We start from the raw sequence: 19441 nt of genomic DNA, 5'->3' as shown, positions 1-19441 counted from the left end.
ATATTCCCTTGCTTTGAGGAGACTGGTAATTTTCAAGTAGAGAAATGAGAAATAGTCAGTGAGGGAATTACCTTATTAAGAAATCCTGGCACATGTGTAGGATTTTCATAGCTCACAGTGAACTCTCATATTTGTACTCTTATATCAACCAGCACCTGGAAGATAGAAAAGATGTATTTTAGATGAGCAACCTCAGACTCACAGGTGTTCCATAGGTAGCCCAAGTTGGTATGTCTAGAAAGTCTTAGAGATAGGATTTCAAATCAGGAACTACATTCTTGGGCCAGAAGTCTTTTTCATTAGATCATAAGAGTTAAAGATAAGAAGCATTTGGCCCCTTTTTTAAAGTAGGATTTTCTCCTCTAATTAATTAACACGATGCATTGCTATAAAAATATAGCACAAAATAAAGCAATAAAACCAATAGCCTGGAGAGTACATACTGATGGTGCATTTTTCTATCATTTTGTTGCATACCTAACAATAATTGCTAGCTTAATAAATGTGCTAGTCACTGCTAGTACTTTGTATGTATTAACTTATTCAATCCTCACAGCCCGTCGAAGGAGGTACTGTTGTTATCCTTCATTTACAACTGTAAATGACAAGCTGAGGCACAGGAGGGTTTAGAAAAGAGGGTTAAGAAACTTGGCTAGTGTTACATAGCTACTGTATGTGAGTGTTGGGCTTATGGTTTTACCTACAATGGTATCTAAAGATCTCCTACTACAGACACACATGAACACGTTCACATATGTATATATAAGTACACAAATTGGAGCTCAATTTACAATTTTTTTGGAAAGTTCATTTTTCATTTATTTATATTTCTACATGAATCTACAATAAAATTTTTGTTATAATTTTTTTGACCTTTATTATTTAATTTCTTTTTTCATTTAGAAATATAAAAGTGAACAGTCTTAAATATATCCCATTTTATCTACCTATGGTTATTTTAAAAAATAAATTCTTAAGAAAATTTAAGTATTTCTTAGCTGGGCACGGTGGCTTGTGCCTATGATCCTAGCTAATTCGAAGTCAGAAATGGGGATGGTTATGATTGAAGGCCAGCATGGGCAAAATGTTCACAACATCCCATTTCAAACAATAAAAGATTGGGTGCAGTGGCTTGTGCCTGTCATTCCAGTTAGGCAGGGAAGCATAAATAGGAGGGTTTTACTTCAGGCTGGCCTGGGCATAATGTATGATCCTAATCCCAGAAATAACCAAAGCAAGAAGGGCTGGGGGCATGGCTGAAGTGGTAGGTGCCTGACTAGCAAGCACAAGGCACTGAGTTCAAACCCAGTATGACCCAGAAACAAAAAGAAAAAAATTTAAGAATTTCTTAAAGAAATTTAAGAAAATTTAATACCTGATTACAAATTGATGCATTTCTAGAAGAAGTTTTTCTTTGTATACCTACATTGTATATAGGTCAAATTGTATTTGCAACTTTTTAAAATTTAGTGACATATTGTAATAATTTCCTATGTCATTTAAAACTTTAAGTACTAATATAAAATCCATAAAAAGAGTAAAGTAAAAAAAAAGATACAAAAGATGTCTGTGATGATGACTTGCTTCTAGTTTTATCCCACTCACCTATCTTCCATACCACAGCCAGAGTTTTCTTTCTAACAGGGAAAAGTTTAACTGAGCTGTTCCTTCACTTCCATCATCAGTGGCTCCATTTTTGATAGATTTCATTATCCAGTCTTTTCTGTGGGGCATAGGAAATTCAAATGACTCATCTCACACCTGGAAACCCTCTAGTCATACCCCAGAAAACTTTAAGGTTCCACCAAACTGTTTCTTATTTTCTGTGTTTTCTTAGTTCTCATCCTTGGGATCCCTCCTGTTCCTCTTCCCCACAGTAATCTGTTATTTTTTAAGGAAGAACTGTTGAGATCTGTTTCCTCTAGGAGCAATTATTTCTGTGACTACATGAAACAAATCACCCTGGTCTGTGATATCGCGTGGTCATCTTGGAACAAGGAAAATGCTTGCACAATTCTCAGGTGTTTTGAAGAAATCCATCTGGGCCAGGCCTGCCTAGACATTTGCCTGCATTCCCAAAGCCCCCTTTATGGAATCCAGTTTCACTCTTGAGTGATCTTGCTGAATCCCAAAGGAATCTTGGATCAGAATTTCCCTGGATGAGAAGAGATTCCTGGATGGGCAGCTGGTGATGCTCTTTGGCCTGCTAGGGGTTTCCTGGTATGGAGGCCAGTGTGTGACTCTGAAGACTTTCTAAAGAGATTTCCTTCCCCTGCTGCTGTTGTTACCAACAGTTCTCTTGAGCTTCTTAGATTAGCGAGAAATACAGTTCCTGCAGGTTAATACTTCTTTTATTACTTTTCTATACCATAGTATGAGTGAAGAGTCTATAATAAGGGTTCCGGGAAGGAAAGGAAGACAGCATTCTAAATTCAGCTGACCTTTATTAGGTGTGACCATCCAAGCAGTAGCCACCTACTCCAGGAGAATGAGGCTGAGTGTCCTGGAGCCTATACACCTACCAGGATTCCTACTATGTGAGGACAGTCTTTGATTTTGCTTTGACCACCAGAGGGTCCTAGCATGGCTATCTTAGGGGATCTGTTTACAAGGTCCCATTGCCACCTCATTTTTAGAGCTCAGTAGGGCTTACCTCCTAGCCTGAATCATTTAGAAGTGTGAATTGGATATTTGCAAATATCCAATGTGAACAATTCATGCTTATCTAGAGGATTTGTTAATGTGAGATACAGCGGCTAAGATCCTTAGGAACATGTTTACCTCTTATCACTTATTTAAGCACCATTTCCATCTTCATGAATGGAACAGAGTCTGTCTATTGACATTTTTTTAACCTTAATGCCATATTCAAAATCAAAGTAACCTCATTGCAGCAATTATTTTCTGTCTTCATGCAGATCTTTATTTCAAGTCCATTCACTAAACTGAGGCAGCTTTCAGAAGCTAACATCCACAATAAACATAACTCTCAAAGGAAATATTGTTCCATTAATGGAAGGCCTTGGACCAGAGACCAGCGTGGGAATTATGGTTGTTGGGGTGATAGCTTTTTTTATATACAGGCTATAATAATCTGAATCAAATCATTTCATTTCTGAGTTTCAATTTCCTCCTAAATCACAAAATCAGTGCCTCCCTCCTGTAACCAAGTGCCCATGGAGAGCAGTTGACAAATGTCTCTGCAGTGTTGCAGTTACGTGGTTGCCTTTTCCAGCATCAACTCTCTTAGTGAAACTCCTTAGAGGCTCAGTGTGGCTCAGGTAAAAACTGCCTTTCATATCTTTCTTCCTTCCCTTCCTGATAATCCTTAGCTAAAATTAGCAATGCTTAGTTCAGAAAAAAATATTGTTACAGGGGCAGCCATGGAAACCGTGTTTGAGCAGCCTCCCCTTCGGGGAGCTGCCTTTTGCAGGATGTGCTTTATCACTGATTAAATAAAACAACTCACTGCTTTGGAAGCTGCAGTTTGAAATTAGTTGAGCGCATGGCAAATCTTACAAAAGAAACATCCTCCTTAATTTTTTTCTTCCTTTTATCCATCAAGGAAAGGAAAATGTATCTCAAATTAAGTATTGAATTTTGCCTTTGAATAGAACGTGGAAAGTTCGGCTGACCCACTCTCCTGCGTTGGTGTTGTCTTTTCAGTAGCCCTAGTGGATAATGCTATTGATGTTAATTAATACCTTTCTCCTTATATCATTTTATAGTTTGCAAAAAGCTTCACTGCATGCTACCCTGTTGTAGTACAATCCTGGTGGGATTGGGTTCAGGCCCAAGAACACCCAGGCTCATTCCCTCAGGCTGATAAGGAAATCCACAATCAGATGAGGAAACAGGCCCAGCCAGGTTTGCCCACTCAGCCAGTAATTGGAGGATGAGATAAAAATTTACATCTGTCACCTCTGATTCCACTGATCTTTCGTGCTCAGTGGTCTATCTCCTTGTGCTTCGGGTACCTAACAGGTGACTGAGGATGGGAAACCTGAGTAGAACTGATGGATGCACACACACATGGCCAAATGTGTCTGGCTAAGTCTGCATTTGGTGAACTCTTAGGTTGGCCTTGGTCAGCCTCACTGATTCTATCAAGGTTTTGCCTACCATAGAGAGGAAAGGTTTCCTTGAAGTCCCTGGGCAGGAGCCAGTATTTGGCTGCCACAGTTGACTTGGCTGTCTTACCTCCAAAGGACACATTTTCTGGGTCCCGATTTTTTTCTATTTTCCACCATCTCACTATATCTGTGCCCTTCCTCTGATGTCCTGTCAAAGTTGTCTAAGGAGTTAATTTATATAAATGTGTTTCTAGAACCTAATGCATTAATGGGTCACAGGACAGAGGTTTTTGCATATAATAGAGATCTTCATTGTTTTTGCCAGAGTGAATGACTCCTTAGTTCATATTTTATCAGCGTCAGATGTGTGAAATGGGATCAAGTTAGAAAATGTTTAAACGTTTAGTGTATGTACGATTGCTGAGGAAAGTGGTGAACTCAAACCCAAAGTGGTAAAAGACCCAACTGAACAGCAGTTGTAGCACAGTTTTTAAAAATGTAAAAGAGGAATTAATTATTTTGACCTTTTTCTTGATTGGGTATTACACATTAACTTTCTTTTTAAGGTAAGCTGAGCTGTTTAAGTTAATTTGTCTACAGCTGATTGGTTTAATTTCATTGAATTATGCACACAAGATATTTTGAGTTTCATTTACAATTAGATCTAATGTTTTGGGGCAATCAGGATAGCTTCACTTTGGGCTCTGTGCTTTGGGCAGCTGGCCTTGGGGTATGCCTAAACTTTTGGCCTCCACTTCTGTTTTCCTTTAATTGGAAGGAGCCAGACCAGTGTCCAACACCAGGACCACAAAGGGGACTGAAGCGTAATGATTTTAGGGAGCATGAACATAAACTATTTCTGTGGAAAAAATTTTCTTTTGCTGTTTGGTGGAGCATCCTTGGGGAATTGTGGTTTGCATTATTTGAAGGATTTACTATTATTCTAAAGCTTATTGTCACTAGGATTTATCCAGCAGGATTCCTGTCCCCTCTTCACTTTGCTCCCTATCTCTATCTTAAATGCTTCAATGGCTTTCAAAGAATTTCTGGGGCCAAAGTGAGGTTTCTGATCTTGAAGCACATTGTAGCGGGCTTTCTTCCTGTCCTCTGGGGCCTGACCACAGAGCATTACTGAATCCATAAAGCTGCCATATGACGCTTTATGAGGTTGGAATGGGGACCAACTTGTACAGAGTGGTTTCCTTGGTCTAGATCTGTCTAGTCATATCCCGTTGAGTTTTATTCCATGTTTGAGACTGCTTTTTCACAATGAGGATCATTTTGATAGCTTACAGATTGTTGTCATTATCCAGCACTCACATGGCTATCTCTGCCCCTGTCCACCGTGCAGGAAGAGTTTGCCCAGCAAAGGCCTTTCTCAGATGGAGTAACACATACTAAGCTGCAAGATAAGGTGTGTTAGGTGGCAGTAATGTACAACCCTTATTGCCAAATTCAAGAAAACAAGAAAACACATGATTTGTATTTCTGAACCAGAAATGGTTTATTCAGAGCATATGACTTTAATGGCTTCTTCCCACCATGAAATCTTTCTTGTGTCTCTCCTATAGTTCACTCTGATTTCTGGGCTCCCATGATATCCTGTGCTCACCTCTAAGGTCTAATTAACTAAACTTACTGTCCTTTATATTAGTTTCCTCTTGAGATAAGTAACTAGTCATTAGCTCAGTTTCTACCATCATAGTTGCTGAGTGAGTTAGACTAAAGGTTTGCAAGAAAGTACTGATAGCAAGTAGATACCTTCTCACATGTAAATTCCCATCAGCTGACAGCACTGCCTCCAACAGTGCAGTGGTTTTCTACTAATGCCTGACGTGGGCATGGGCAGAGTCCGTTAGAGGCATGGCTTTTCTGAATTAAGGAATGTATGGCACGTTAGGAGCTCTAGCCTGCTGTGGCTTTTTTCATCTCTGGCCTAATTTAGAACATATTACACTTAAAAGTCTGACTGGATGGATAAAGACCCAGAAGGCCACTCTGCTTTGTTTTCACTTTTTCCTCTATTCCTAATAGAGAGGTTCTTAGACGTCTGCAAACAGAGACATCTAGGCTAGATTCTTCAGAGTGACAGTGCATCCAAGTAACGTACTTCCTGAGAATTCTCGCTTCTCCAGTTCAGGTATTGTGGAACGGGATGAAATGGGAATAAAGCATTGTGAGATGTTTCTCAGCCCATGAAAAATAGGTTTTGAAGTTTTTATTTCAATAATATGTCCTCAGTTTCTCCATCTGGAAATGTTTTTGCTTCCCATATTAACTGATATTTTCTATAATCAGATATAATTAAATATTAATATCTGTAGTATTTTATAATTATGTTATATGTGCACATTGCTGTAAGTGTATAAGTACAACATGTATTTCTATTATTACTACATGAATGATTACATTTATGTATTTGGTTTTCAGCTACCATATATGTGGTAGAAATTTGGTAAAATTAATAACTTATAAACATCTACATGTTTATGGAGGGAAATGTTGTTAGGTGATGGTAAGACACTGAGAAGTGGGTTTCAGTAAAGTGAGCTATATGAGCCTGGACCTCTACCCTACTCCAAAATGGCCTCCTCACTACACAGGGGAACCACCTACCCAGGTAACATAGGAAGGGCACTTTACAGCAGCTGGCTGTGGGATTTCCTCCCAAAAATGTCCTGATAGAGGCACAGAAAGAGGAAGAAAAATGGAAATTATAGCACTAATGCTATTGAGTATTTATTTACTAAGTACCGGCATAAAATCACAAGAACCCTGCAAGACAGATACCATTGTCAACTCTATCTTCAAAGGAAAATTCTGGAACTCAGAGAGATTATGGAACTTTGCTGAGATTACACGTTCAGTACCTGAAGAAGGTAGACACATAAAGTTATCAGACTTTAAACCTATGGACTTCAATATGTTGTCACAGTTAATTTCCGTGTTTAAGGTATAGTATTTGAAAGAGAAATCTTTTTTTTTAAATAGATTTCAACATTGGGAAAAAATGTTTCCAAGTGACCAAAATGACCAAGTAGAAAATATTTTTAGTTGCAGAAGGCAGCATTGTTTTATACAAGTCTTGTACTAAAACTTTCCCCTAATGATAGGAATCATGGGAAATTTACTTCATCAGAGGATTATCTTCAAATCTTTGACTTGTTAGGATTTAAGTCATTCATCCATCTAATACAGAAAAGTATTGAGAAGGTCCTATGTGCTGAGTGCTGTCCTCCACACAGGAATACAATGGTGAACAAGAACTTGGCATAGTCCCTTTCTTCAGGGGATGTACTTCCTCTTTCAATTAAGCTTGAAGCAGTACTAGGGTCAGGTTATGAAAAACACTTTTGTCCCATATGTTGGTCTGGAATTGAGGACGATAGAGATCTACTCAAGTGTCTGAATTTGATGAATAGCTTGAGATTTCTATTGTATACAGGTCATTCTAGAAACAGTGTGGAGAAGGATAGGAATGTGGGAAGACTAGAAATAAGGAATCTAGCTAGCTAGAAGGCTCTAGAGGCCCCTTGATGGGTGGGAAACTCTTAGGTTATGCCCTCAACAATAGAAGAGCAAATAGATGCCATCCCTGCTGGAAGGATTTGTGATCATTATCTGAACAGGAGCACAAGTAGAGGTCAGAAATGATGGAAAACAAATTTCCACTGCATGCAAAGTTAATCTCTACCTCTACTAGGGAAAGGAATCCCTCAGCTTTCCAGTTCTCCCCCGTCCTGTCATGTTCTCATGCGATAATGCGAAATGTTGCAAATGGTCATACCCATGGCAGAGGAGGAGGAGAGCCAGAGAACATGGAAGAGAGGACTCTGGGTACCATGACATGGAAAGACACTCAGCAGGATCTGGAGTTTCAGACATACGATCAAGAAGATGCCAAGTGAAAAGGGAAGAAAGATGTCTTAGGTAGAAGTTAACTTCTATTCAGGAGGGGAGAAATAGGGATTCCTGTGAAGTAAGGAGGGCATAGGGTAAACTCCTCAGGAGCAGCTAAATGGTGCTGCTAGCTGAATACAGCCACACAGTGGGATAGGAAAATCTAATCAGGAGTGAGACACGGTGATTGAGCTCATATTTGAGGACCAAAATAAAGATAAGGCCTGAATAGAAGGGGAACCCACCTGAGCTCTGCAGTGAGCCAAACTTTAGGTCAGAATTTTTTCATATACCTGTTTGAAAACTGCTTCAGTGCACAGAGACTCAGGCTGCCAAGGAACTGGATGTTCATGTTAAACATAGTCTCATCCCAACAGACCTCTCCTGCCAGACCATTCCCCTTGGTCTTCTTCTCACCTGCATAGGCACCTCTGCCCCAGTTCTGTCCAAAGCTGACATGCACACTCATCCGGTCATTTTTTTGTTTTGTTGGTTTGATTTCTATCAGACCTGTGAGGATTCTCCTGATTTCTCAGTTGTCAGCTCAGCTTATATTAGAATGAGTGAGAGAGAGTCTGAAAGGAAGAAAGAAGAGAAATATTGGAATAAAGTGTACTGGACTTGCTACCACAAACAAAAAAGTCATGCATCAACACCTGCAGGTTTTGAAGCCACAGGGAAATCACTTTGGTTAGATATTTGAGCACCATATAGAAGCAACTAATGGAAATGTTTCTCTACACCTTTGCATAACTCTGGAGAAGCCCAGGTGGGCTTACGGTTATTGGCCTAATATTTTAAAAGTTTGACACAATTAGACCTGGTCTATGAATAGCAAGAAGAATTTGCCTGGATGTTTCTTAGAACTTGACTGATTCACATCAATGTTTGTTTTAACAGCAGATTTTGTTTACTGAATTTTGGGATGAGCATCTTTAATATACAAGCTTGTTTGTGCAAATCAGTAAATAAACAAGAACAGCTTCTTCCTCTCATCAGCAATCAGAACAAGCACTTACGACACAGAAATTCTTACTGTTATTGTCTGTGTGATTTTCTTCTCCACACCCCCAACACACACCTGCATCTACCCCGTTCCCTGCTAACAGTAGACTGTACATGTCCCTGGGGAAAGGTCAGATCAATTTGTCTGTTTACTCCTTAGTATCCAGCAGATTTGCAGCAAAACATGGCTTTAAATTGTATTTTACAAAGACGACTGTGCCAACATATCCTATCCCAAATGCTCTACTAGCAATATGAAGTTGACATTCTTCCCATTGAGAGAGGAGTTCTTTTTCACTTCTTGTCAACCTCGGTGGGTTTGTGACTAAAACAAATGTGGCCCTGTGTGATATCTGGGGCTAAGTTTTTTAAATGGCAACATAGCTTTCACCTGGTCCTCTTTTGGATGCTTGCACTTGAAATCAAGCTAGCATGTTATAAGGACCAAAGCCAAGCCACATGAAGATGCCATGTATAAGAGTCCTAATGACAGCTCCTGTAGAGGAGTTGAGGTCCCAACTAGGAGCCTGCATCAGCTTCAAGATATGAATTCGCCTCTCTCCCACCTTTGAACCAATCCAGATATTGCCTGTGACACTTCCCTTCTTGAACCCTGCCCAAATTGCAGATTTTTTCTGTGAACTCAGTACATGATTGTTGCTGTTTTAGGTAATTGTTTTTTGGGTGGTTTTTTATAGACTACAACAGATACTCAGAAAACACCAATTACCTCTTCTCTTCTACTGCATTGATCATAATCACATCATCTCTCTCAAGTTCCTTAGAGTCTGGAGCTTCTTCAGTCTAAAAGTTCAGAATTTTATTTCATACTACACTACATCTTAGTCAAACTAAATCCCTTGTGCTCTTATACATAATCTTAGATTTGAAGTCTTTCTGTGTTTTATAGTTCTATTTCTTTGTTGTCCATTTTCTTAGTCCCATATGCTCACCCAAGTCTTACACGTTTTCAGAACTGACATATTCCATGAAGAATTTCCTGATTCCTCCAGTCAGCAGAGATATCTTCCTCTTGTGTTCTTTCATAGCAATATGGATGAATTTCTTTACAGATTACTGCTTATAATCTACCTTCTGTTATAGTTGCTTATTTGCAGGTGTTTTTCCAATTGCAGACTGTCTTGTCTGTGTTCTATCCACTTATATGAAAAGTACTTATGAAGTGAGTGTCTACTACTTGTCATCACTGTGCTAGGCCCAAGGTATAGAGCAATAAGCAAAGGTAGATGCAGTCTCTGCCCTGGTAGTCTCACGCTTTAGTCCAGTGAGAAAAACACAGTAAATAGCCAATGCTTGACTCTTATCCTCTTTTAGGGATTTGAACTACATCAATCTGTCCAGGACCCAATGTATTATCTTCCTTCCTTTGTGATCTTGGGAGGCAGTATGGGCTACCTGAAGATCTGGGTTTAAATCCCATTGATCATGCTATCTACAAACATGGAGCAAGGACCTAACTCTCTAAGCTTTACTTTCATCATTGATCAGATGGAGATATTTATTTGCTTCATAGTAGTTTTTATTACTATTTTTACCAAGAAAACTCACATAAACTCCACCTTATCATTGGACACATAGCAGGCACTCAACTAATTCATCTCCCTTTGTTTCCATCTTCTTTCATTTTGTATTGAGGTCAGCTTCAGCCCATGGTCAGCTTCAGCCCATGGCTTTCACTCAACTAATGGGGTTGACCAATTGATGCCAAATGTTTGGACCTTTTCCTTCTGCTTTACATAAAATTCCTTCTCTGGCACGAATGGCACTAAATTTCTATGACCAGCTCCTATTCATGTCAGTTGGATGAGTCACATAGCTAATTCCTTGTTACAAAAAGTTCAAAGTGGCACTTTCTAGAGTAGATTGTGGTCATCATCTACCTCACTGTCCACCAGACTATGTTACTTCCCTTTTCTATGATGTTACAGCACCCTCTACTTATCCTGCACAACACTTGCCACAACTATTGTTATTTCTTTTTAAAATGATTACTTCTATATGATAGTTCAGTAAAGGAAGGGGCCAGGTCTGTTCTATTGTCATGACCATCAGCATCAAGTAAAGTGTTTGCCACAGAGGAGACACTCAACAACTATTCATAGAATTAATATATTGGGCAAGACTTTGCAGTAGTAGCTGGAACTGTGAGAGAGGAATAAATCTAGGGAAGAGTGAGTCAACAATTTTTTATTTAATAGTCCAAATTACCACCTCTAGAGACAATTTTCTTTGAATTGAATCTTCAGAAGATTCTGAGATCAAGGGGTTGGGGGGAGGGGCTTCCTTAATAGACCCAAAGAAAAGATGATCATTTTGCCAGATAATAGTTTCTCTGAACACCACCTCTGGACTGCCTGTGATGACCTATGGAAACTTAACAAATGAACTTCATAAGGTTCGATGTTTCAGTCAAATATCAGACAACTAATTGCTTCCAGCTGAGTCTGTAGTAGATAAACCAAAAAGGTAACTGACAATTTGAGAGTATGGCTGGACTAATTACATGCCTGGAGACAGATATGTGTGGTACCTCCAAGGAAAGTCAAACCCCAAGCCTTTTGAAGCTAAGTGGCTTACAGAATTTTAATTTCAAAATATAGGTAACAGCTGTTCCTCCCTACCACAGGGAGGTCCATTCTTCCAACATATGGTACCACAGTCGTTGGATCTCTGCCCGTCACCAAAGGGCAGTCATAACATCTTCCTTTCTTAAAGGATGAAACCATGGTTAGCAAAGTAAAAAGGAAAAGGAAAACTTTGAATTAAGCAGCATTAATTATTTCTCTAGCAATATGAGGGCTAAATCCTTTGGCAGAATAGTTAAATAAACCCTATACTTTACCAAAATGCAGGATTTGGTTCCAGATCGTCTTCCCAACTCAGACCAGGCCCTGAGGACGCCTCACTGGGGAAGGCTGCATGAAGTTAGAATTGACACATCTGCTAGTTTAACACTCTTAAGGCCAGAAATATTTGTTAGAATATTAGACCATAGCTTTAACTCAGGCTAGACAGTTTGTATAGAATCTCACATACTTTTTATATTTTAACAGATAGGAAGCAATTCTCCTTACACAGAAAGGACTGCTAAACTGAGAGCATAAAAGACAACTGCCACTTGTTAATAGGCTGACTTTTGTGAACCTGAAGAATATTGTACAGAAATTGAATATAGCCTATTTGCCCTTTTGGTATTTCTAGGTTTTTTTCATGTGCAAGATCCTAGGAAAATTCATTCAACTCTGCTTGTTTTTTGTTCCAGAGGTATAACTGCTATTAACATGAAGCAGGGAGGAAAAGCAAGACTAATGCATCTCATTTACTTATAAAATTTTTCCTCAGAGGAGAAAGAGGCTTTCTCATCATCTTGTATGTAGAAATATTCTTTGAAAGTTTCTGTGATGTTATCTTGCCTAATGAGATCTGACTAGTGCACCCACTGGTAGAAGCATATCTTAGCTCATAGGTTTTATTTTGCAAATGAATACTATTTCTGGTTCCAAAAACCCTTGCTTAATAAGGTATCTTATAATGTTAATATTGAAACTACTGATAATACCTTCACCATAAACTCTTTCATTTACTAAACATTTAATGAGAATTGCATTAAGCATTGTGGGAATAGAAAATATAATGAAGAGAGGACTTCTATTTCCAGTCAAATAAACCAAAAATATTGGCAATACAAGTGAAGCAATTGTTTCAAAATACTGGACATTTGATGATAAAGAACAGTGATTCTTCAGAGATGCAAACAAATTAGGTAAGGCCTCCAATTTCTTCTGTTTAATGCCTTGAGAGAATTCCCAGGTAACACAGTGAAGGAAGCAGAATCAGAAGGAACTGGGAAGTCTCCTTGAATGAGAAGGTGTAGCTGAAATTCCAGGAAGACCGAACTGGTTAGAATTCATTCAATGGTGCACTGGAGATTAGAGAGCTACCCAAACAGAACCCTGGAAATCTACCAAAGGTCCCTCTTTGTATTTTATGGAGTGACTAGGGAAAGAACCTGAAAGAAGTAGAGATAACTAGGCCCAATGCTCACACAGGGCTGGTCACATCAGAGTGCCTACTACCCCAGCCAGCCTGGAAAACCTTATGATGTAAACCACATGAGTGGGAGGAGGGCAGGTCTCAAGAGTAGGAGATAACTAGCCCTGGTTTGAACACTGCTGTGGTCCTGCCTAACAAATTTCAAAAGCAAGACCTGAAAGGATCATATTATTTTAAGTAACTTAATTGCCTTCTAATATAAAGCTCAAGAAACTTTATAGGAATACAAAAGTATTCAGCATCTAACAAAGAAAAATTAACAATGTTTGATATCCTATAAAAAGTTCTCATATACATAAAGAAACAGGAATATAAGGCTCTTATTGAAAAGGACAATGTCAACTGAAATTGACCAATACCAACAAAAAGGTTAAAATGAACAGACAATCACACTAAAACATGGAATAGCTATTATCACATATGTTTGAGAAGTAAATAAAAGGAAGGTTATTATAAAACCTCATCAAACTTTAGTAGACAAAAACTACAGCACAGAAAATGAGAAATATACTGGAGAGGATAAATTGCAAATTAGACACTGTAGAAGAAAAGATTAGTGAGCTTGAAGACATAGCAACAGAAACTGTGTGATGTAGTTTGGATGTAGTTTATCCTCCAAAGCTTCTTGTGTTGGAAGCTTGGTCCTCAGTGTAATATTGGGATGTGATAGAACCTCACCAGGGGCCTGGTGAGAGATGGCTGGGTCATAAACAATACAATAAGAAGGAAATAGTGTAGTTCTCATGGAATCCTGGTCAATTCGCATGAGAAGGTTGTTATAAAGAGCAAGACTAGCCCTCCTTGCTCTCTGGCTTTCTGGCTGACTTTGTGATCTCTCCCTGTCATACATGCTACCCCCATGATGCCATTGACTGTGATTTGACATAGTCAAGGGGGCCCTCATCTAAAGCCAAACTAAGGGTATTACCTGATCTTAGACTTTCAGCCTCCCAAATTGTGAGCTACATAGATCTTTTTTTCTTTATAAAATAACCATCCTGTGTATTGTGTAATAGAAATGGAAATCAGACTAACGCTATCCAAAACATGAAACACAAAGAACAAAAATAATTTTGCAAAGCCAAGAATACCTTGATGGCATGTGAAGTTGCTCCACAGAGCAATCCAAAATGCTCAGCAACCTCCAAGCACAGGAAACATGAAAATTGCTGAAAACTAAAGAAAAAAATATTGGGGCATGGCTCAAGTGGTAGAATGCCTAATGAGCAAGCACAAAGCCTTGAGTTCAAGTCTCAGTACCACCAAAAAATCCTAAAAGCAACCAGAAAAAAAGTCATTATGCACGAAAGAACAAAGATTAAGGTGATAATCCATTTCTTGTGTGAAACAATATGAGTAGGACAACAGTGAAGTAGAAAGTGCTGAGAGAAAAAGTGAACTGAAAAAAAACCTGACAGAAATCTATAACCAGCAAAAATATCTTTCAGAAATGAGCATTGAAACAAGTAGCTTTTCAGACATACAAAAGGGGAAATCACTAATCATGGACAGACCTATGATACAAGAAATGTAAAATGAAGTCCTTAAGGCAGAAGGAAAAGGATAGCAAATAGAAATCTATATAAAGAATGAAGATCACTAGAAATAGTAGCAAGGGTAAATACACCAGTTTTATTTATGTCTCATTAAAAGAGAATTGACTCATTAAAAGAGAATTGACTCATTAAAAGAGAATTGACTCTTTATAAATACAAATAGCAATGAACCTGGTGTGGGGTTTATAATGTGTATAAAAGATTAATGTGCACATAGGATTGGAGGAGATAGCTAGAAATATAACCACTGTAAGGATTTATACTATAGTAAATACAGTATATTTCTACCCGAAGTTAAATATGCTACTATAAACCCTAAGAAATTAGAAAAAGAATAGCAAATTAAACGAAAATAAATAGAAAATAAAGTTTGATAAGAAATCAATGAAATACAACACACCAATCCATATCCTGGCTATTAGAATTAAGAAGTTTTGGGGTTGCATATTCATTGCAGCACTATTTATAATAGCTCAGATGCCATACAACTGATGAATGGATTAGGAAAATGTGGTATAGATACACAATGGAGTATTACTCAGCCATAAAGGACAAGGAAATTATATTGTTTGCAGGTAAATGAATGGAACTGGAGATCATAATGTTAAGCAGAGGAAGCCAGGTTCAGAAAGACAAAGGTTGCGTGTTTTCCCTTGTGTGGCAGATATATCCAAAATAAATGCGTGCACAAATACAAAATGATCATATACACATAGAAAACATGTTTTCAATAGTAGGACTTGGTAAGACTGTTCAATAGGACCAGGGGGAGGAATGAGGGGAAAAGAGAATGATAGAGATCGAACAACATCAAAATACATTGCATCTGTGTAGGAAGATGACAGAACATACTGAATCCTATTGAATAATAGGGAATAGGAGGGAAAAGGAAAGGAAGAACAATAAAGGGGGTTAATCTAATTAAAGTATGATATATTCACAGGTGAAATACCAGTGTGAAAACCCTTGGAACAATGAATATGGGCTTAAAAATGAAGGACAGGATGGTAAAACATGTCCTATTAGGAATGGACACTAGTAAGAGTCAAAAAAGAGAATGGAGGGGGAAAAAGGAGGGTGAATATGGTTGATGAACTTTATATACTTATATGAAATAGAACAACTTGATGAAATTATTTTAAGAAGGAGAGTGAGGGAGAGAGTTGTTGGGGGTGAACCTAACCAAGTACATTGTAAGCATATACGGAAATGCTACAATTAATTCCCTTGTACAACTAATATGTGCTAATAAAAATGTTTGAATATGAAAAAAGTTTGGGTTGGAAGGCTCTTATAATACTATATATGATAATGCACCATTATTAATTCAGCACTTGCTGATATGTAACAGCACTGCCCTGGATTATTTTCTGAATGGAAATCTGAGGACTGAATTATAGCTTAAAATAACTTTAATTAAGTACCTTTTTACCCACATAATTTGAAGTTACTTTTAGAGACAATAATCTCATGGTCTTATCACATAACTTTTTAAAATATCATGAGGTTACAGTTGAGCTAAACCATGAAGCCTCGGTACCAAGTCTTGATGTTAGGAACCTATGTTGTTACCTAATAGAGCTTTGATTCTTTTTAAGGTTCTTCCAGTTGTTTTATTCTATCTCTTAACCCCTACAATTTCCACAAGTAAGAGATAAATGAGGTATTTTTCTTTGTGTCACTGACTTATTTCATTTAGCATGATGATCTCCAGTTCTGTTTTCCAGTAAATGATATAATTGCACTCTTCAATTACTTCAAGAACTTGGCATTCATGATGGCCCTGGGCAGGATCAGCTACTAGATGCTCTAACAGTATCCTTGAGGGAATCTCGCCTCCTCACACACGCTTGCTCTCTGTGTCAGCAGTTGGACAGCTCCTGTCTACTTTTGTTCACGCACAGCACCACCTCTAGTGGGCGCTTCCCAGCTGGGTGAGCAGTAATTCCGTTGGAACATTGGTTTTTGAATATGCTTTGAGAGGAATCTATATTTTACATTGTGATGAAATAAACACATATGTATATATATAAAGTCAAATCAAACATCTCATGTAATAATAAACATCATGTGTGCCACTTCTTCTAATTTAGTATTCTAGACAGAATTTCATGGTATCACTTGTTTTTTAAAAATCATATAGAAGCACAGTTTTGGACAAAACATGAGCCCTAGATACCAAGGTTTGATGTTAGAATTCTGCATTGTTACCAAATACAGCATGAATCATGGTAAAGTTTACCTTCAATAGTTCATTTTGCTTTTTAATGGTTTTATAAATTTAGTCTGGTTATTTTTAAAATAATTTTAGATAATTATGTGGGTTTGATATTAAATGTATTGGCGCTAGGGACAGAATGTCTTTTTTTATGCTAAATGATACCCTTATTATATGTAACTTTTTATTCTATTTAATTTTTAAATGAGAATCACAACCACTTGAATTTATTTCATGACCAATAATGAGTTACAATTCGCTGTCTGGAAAGTATTACTCTAGAGGTAGTCATTATATGGGAGAATTAACTTTGAAAAAGTATATTTCTAAGGATTTCAGGTTTAGAGGAGTGAATAATCTCTAACAAGTTGAATACAATGAATGAATACACACCCCAACACACACCCCTAATCAGGGATTCTTGTTATAAGGGATTCTTATAACAGAGAAGACAGGATGGCTAATGCCTTCTGTAACTCCAGTGAGCATTTCTGGTTAAATGTTTTGTTTCTGCTTACGTCTTTATATGGTTACTTTCCCAAAAAACTATTTACAACTTGTGTTAATCCATTAAAAAAATGACTGCCCTTTTCAGTTTATTAGCATATGTCATCGACTTTTTTAGTTTTTCTTATAAAAATATACTTTGATTTGGCATTTTGGAATTATACACTTGCAGGATTGGATGGATTTAGAAAAGTGTGCTTGCCCATGTCTAGGTGCGCACACACACCTCAGCTTTGCCCTTTGCCTCCAACAACTACCAATTCAGATCTCATGTTTGCTATATTATAATTACTTCTGCCCAGAGATAAAGTCTAAGTTGAGGGTTTAAAACCAAAATCCCTCTGGAGAAAACTATCCAGGAAAAGTCCTGTGGGAAGGCACCATGTAGGAATCTGACATGTTATCATTCAGCAAGTCTAAAATACACAGGGCTTCATCCAGTATCTAAACAGATCTTGGCCTTCCAATGAACACCCCCTATACTGGGAGCCAAGCTATGTGAAAAACATTAAACTTCAAAAACTAGAATTATAGTGGCACAGAGAGATACATGTGCTACAAAAGGCAGAATCATATCTCCCACCTCACTCTAAAGCATGTGACCAATAGAAGGAGTTTTCAAAGACTCATCTTTTTTTTGTATCAGATATGATTGTATATGCCTGCAACTAACAATGAAATAATAATAAAACCAACAAAACCCAAAAGTATTTAATGATAAGCTACTAAATGGCTCAAATCAAATAAAATTGATTTGATTCATGCAATAAAGAGAGCATACCTAGGCTTTCTAGAATTGGCCCTGGGGCTCAACCATGCAAACAGAGACCTCATTGCTGCATCATCCTGAACACATCAACCCTTGGTCTCATTCTTACAGCCTCACAGTGTCTGTCTGACTGCTCAGGCCTCACTTTCATGTCTGAGGTTGAAAAGATGAATGGAAAATTTAATTGTTCCAAAGAGGCTACATAGGCTGCTCCCCTTAGGAATTTTTATAGACAGCATATTGACCAGAATATGTTCCTGGCCATCCCCTTGCTGCTGGGAGAGTGTAAAATCAAGCACTTTCATTGAAGTACATTGGTGACCTACCATACAGGAAGGGAAATGGAAACTGACAAATGACTCTGACCCTCTCTTATGGATTACTCTCTCAGTCACTGTAATTTTTTCATTAGAGCATACATCAGATTTTGGGTAAGTCATTTGCACATATGACGTGAGTGAACTATATTTCATTTGTGGATTAATATATGGATAGCCAATGGGGAAGTAGCAAAGAAATTAAAATTTACTGAGCACCTTAAATGTGCTTAGCAGACTGTGTGTGTATGTTTGCACAACTATATATAGTGTGTACATACATTTATCATAGGTATACATACATACATATATATCATATATACTCTCTATATATACAATAAATATACACATATACAACACATACAAATATGCTAAATGTTATAAAACATATATATAACTGTATATATATGTACATGTATGAAACCTATATACACTAAAACCTATGAAAAGTATCATTATGCCTGAGTTCCAGTTTTCAAAATGATACCCAGACTGATTAAAGAAGTAGCTTACAGCTTCTTATCTGCTGAGTAGCAAAACTAGGCAGGATTCAGCCAATTCTGTCCACGACCCATGCTGCCTCACAACTAGAAGATGAAACAGGGAAGAGAAAATATGCATTCAGTGTTTATCAGTCAGTCTGCACAAAATTTTAAATTGATCATTACTAAGACACTCAAGTCACTCACTGGGACAATATATTCATCCAGAAAATTGTCTCCTGTGCCCAGTACTTCCTGTACAAGTTTTGAGTGTCTTCCAAGCATAGCTCTAATAAGACAGGGCTTGGATGACCTGTTGCCAAGTAAGCAGCAGGGTTACATTTCTGACTGGGTTGACTGGTTGTTCTGATGTCACTTAGGAGGTGCCTAAGGGACCTTCTTGGTCCTATTTTCTGAATCCCAAATGGACATAGCTCTTGTCAGAGCCCATGTCAGGCACAGCTTTGGCACAACAAATCCCAAAGCCACCATGTGACCACCACAGTCCTCAAACTCTTTCTCACTGGCATAGTGAACACA

General features: G+C 37.9%; 1 long non-coding RNA gene across 1 annotated transcript in view; it reads right to left on the bottom strand.

The window, feature by feature from the left end:
* Positions 1 to 71: 71 nt before the first annotated feature.
* LOC141417967 (uncharacterized) overlaps positions 72 to 19441 on the bottom strand; it is a 35303-nt gene continuing 15933 nt past the window's right edge. The window contains exons 2-4 of the long non-coding RNA XR_012442577.1: positions 8391 to 8548; positions 1606 to 1723; positions 72 to 155 (exon numbers count right to left, since the gene is read on the bottom strand). This is a non-coding gene — a long non-coding RNA (uncharacterized lncRNA). The remainder of the gene's footprint in view (positions 156 to 1605; positions 1724 to 8390; positions 8549 to 19441) is intronic.

The sequence above is a fragment of the Castor canadensis genome, chromosome 2, assembly GCF_047511655.1.
Source record: "Castor canadensis chromosome 2, mCasCan1.hap1v2, whole genome shotgun sequence".
Taxonomy (NCBI): domain Eukaryota; kingdom Metazoa; phylum Chordata; class Mammalia; order Rodentia; family Castoridae; genus Castor; species Castor canadensis.
The sequence above is the reverse complement of the archived record's forward strand: the minus strand, read 5'-3'. Positions and strand labels throughout refer to the sequence as shown.